The 2,115-nt window shown below is 57.4% G+C and overlaps 1 protein-coding gene across 7 annotated transcripts in view; it reads left to right on the forward strand.

Annotated features, from left to right (window-relative positions):
• Nucleotides 1–1,512: 1,512 nt before the first annotated feature.
• The window catches only part of Fryl (FRY like transcription coactivator), a 223,332-nt gene continuing 222,729 nt past the window's right edge, over nt 1,513–2,115 (forward strand). For 5 of the 7 annotated variants that reach the window (XM_055629350.1, XM_055629351.1, XM_055629352.1 and 2 more), the window contains exon 1: nt 1,609–1,677. The gene's annotated coding sequence lies outside the window, so the exon portion shown is untranslated. Of the gene's footprint in view, nt 1,678–2,115 lie in introns of all 7 variants that reach the window. The other 2 variants (XM_055629354.1, XM_055629355.1) reach the window with 1 other exon arrangement.

The following is a 2,115-nucleotide window of genomic DNA, read 5'->3' on the forward strand; positions in this document are numbered from 1 at the left end:
CATGAACGAGTCCCTTGAATAAATCCCCACTACTGCAAATATGTACACACAACTCAAAACCACCCTCAGACCCAACATGTCCCCCTCTGTTATTGCTCCTCGGTATTCATAGCTCCCGTCCCTGAGCGAGAGATAAAGTCTTATCTCTCAACTCTCTACGCTTATTTCTCTTTCTGAGCTGGATTGGCTTCTAGGGTGTCGCTGAGCACAGCCATGTTTTTGGCATCACTGGATTCCACTGTGGGATCTCTGCACCTTTACGGATGCCCTGACGTCCAGAGTATCTCAATGACCATCGCAAAAAGGGGGAGAGCACTTGACTAACCTGTTTGTTAACATTTCTTGGCGGGTCCCAAAGCCATAACCAGGCTCAGTTTTTCTGGAAATAACCTTCGCTTCTTATATCTGGGGTGGGAACCTGGTCCTACGCTAATGCAGACCCCGAGGCTGTCGCAGGGTCCCTCTAAGTGCAGGGCGTCTGCCACAAGGTCCGCTTTTCCTGACTGAGGTCTCCCTCTTCCTTTGGGTAGACATGCTTGTCCCTGAAAGGTGCCACTGGCCTCTCGTGTCCGCATTTGTAGCAAGAGGGAATTTGAGAACATCACCAGAGAGAACAAGCTGTTTAATCTTAAAAATGTTATATATATAACATTTTTAATATATATTTATATATATATCGTAGCTCCCGCGCAAACGCCAGTACGACACACAGGACGTGACCTAAACGGAACTTCTATTGAAAAGGACTTGCTTTTCTGTATGTCTGATTGCAAGACAAACAAGGAAACCTCTAGGTTTGCAGACACCTTCGTAAACTCTTCCGGGTGCACAAAGCCAGAAAATCAAGCATGAGAGCAGAGTGGACAGGGGGTGCGAACTTGCTTAATTCGTAGGAGCTAGTACTAGGATTTCAGGTGTTCTCACTCCAGGAGACAGCAGGGTTGGGTTCTCAGGATCCCACAGCTAGTGTGATGTGCTCCTCATCTGAAGATTTTTGCATCCTTTCCATCTCCATTTCCCGCCTTCCTTAGTATAGGCTGTTTGTGCTCGACCCCTACCAACATTTAAAGGGAAAGAGGCTTAGAGGATGCCAAAGTGGGGAAGACTCCACGGCTGTCTTTCAGCCGTCCAGGGAGAGTGATAATAGGTAAGAGGCGTGCAGACATGCCCTTTCTTGCCCAATCAGGTGCACAGGAAGATGTCTTTCTACCAATAAAAATAAAGTTCGCTTTCCGGAGGCGGGAGGGTGAGCCTTGACTGCCAGTTCTCCAAAGCAACGTTGGAGGCGAGGAAAGAGAGTGATTAGAGGTAGGTCCAACCCGGGGAGGGGGGCGGGGCGAAGGTGGGGAAACTCTGAGCGGCGGGGGGGCCGGCCAGTGGAGGACGAGGATCGCTGTTCCTGGTGTAGCGTCCCTCGCCAATCAGGAAGGCCAGAGGGTGGGCGGGGCAGGGAAGGGGTGGGCAGAGCTCGCAGCACCGCCGGGCGCCCGTCGGCTCTGTGAGAGACAGAAATCCGGTTAAAATCAGAGTCGGAGGGAGGTTTAACCACGGATCGGTCCCGATCGGATTATTCCTTAAAGGGGACGCGCCATTGTCAAAGAGAACGGAGCCTGGGGCCCGAGGGCGGGGACCGGCGGCGCTGGAGGAGCGAGGCAGCTGCACGGGACTGGGGACCCGGTAGGTGCTGCCTGGGGAAAGGCGCTTCATTTCACTTTCTCTTCCAGCGCCGGGGCAGGCGCCGGGATGCGCGTCGGCCGTGGGATTCCGGGTCTCCGGGCTGGGTCCGGCTGCCCTTCTTGCTGCAAGCCGCGAGGGAGGCGGACCGGGATGGGCGGCTGCGGCGCCGGCTGGGGAGGCTCCTAACGGACGCGGGCGCGGCGCTGAGCCGGGGTCAACCGAAAGCCCGTCGGAGCTGCGGTAGACCCGTGGGGAGCACCGCGCGCCCCGCTCTGCTGCGCGCCTCCTTCCCCGCCCGTGCCCGGCTCTGCCCGCGCGCCCGGCCGCCCTGGGCGCGCGCCGTCGTCTCCACGCGCGCTCCGCTCTTCCCGCGCGCCCGGCTGCCCTGAGCGCGCGCCCTGCGCCGCCCGGCGCGCCGGCTGGGTTCACACGCCGAGG

Source organism: Psammomys obesus, unplaced genomic scaffold (genome assembly GCF_907164565.1).
Source record: "Psammomys obesus unplaced genomic scaffold, mPsaObe1.curated_primary_1811, whole genome shotgun sequence".
Taxonomy (NCBI): Eukaryota; Metazoa; Chordata; class Mammalia; order Rodentia; family Muridae; genus Psammomys; species Psammomys obesus.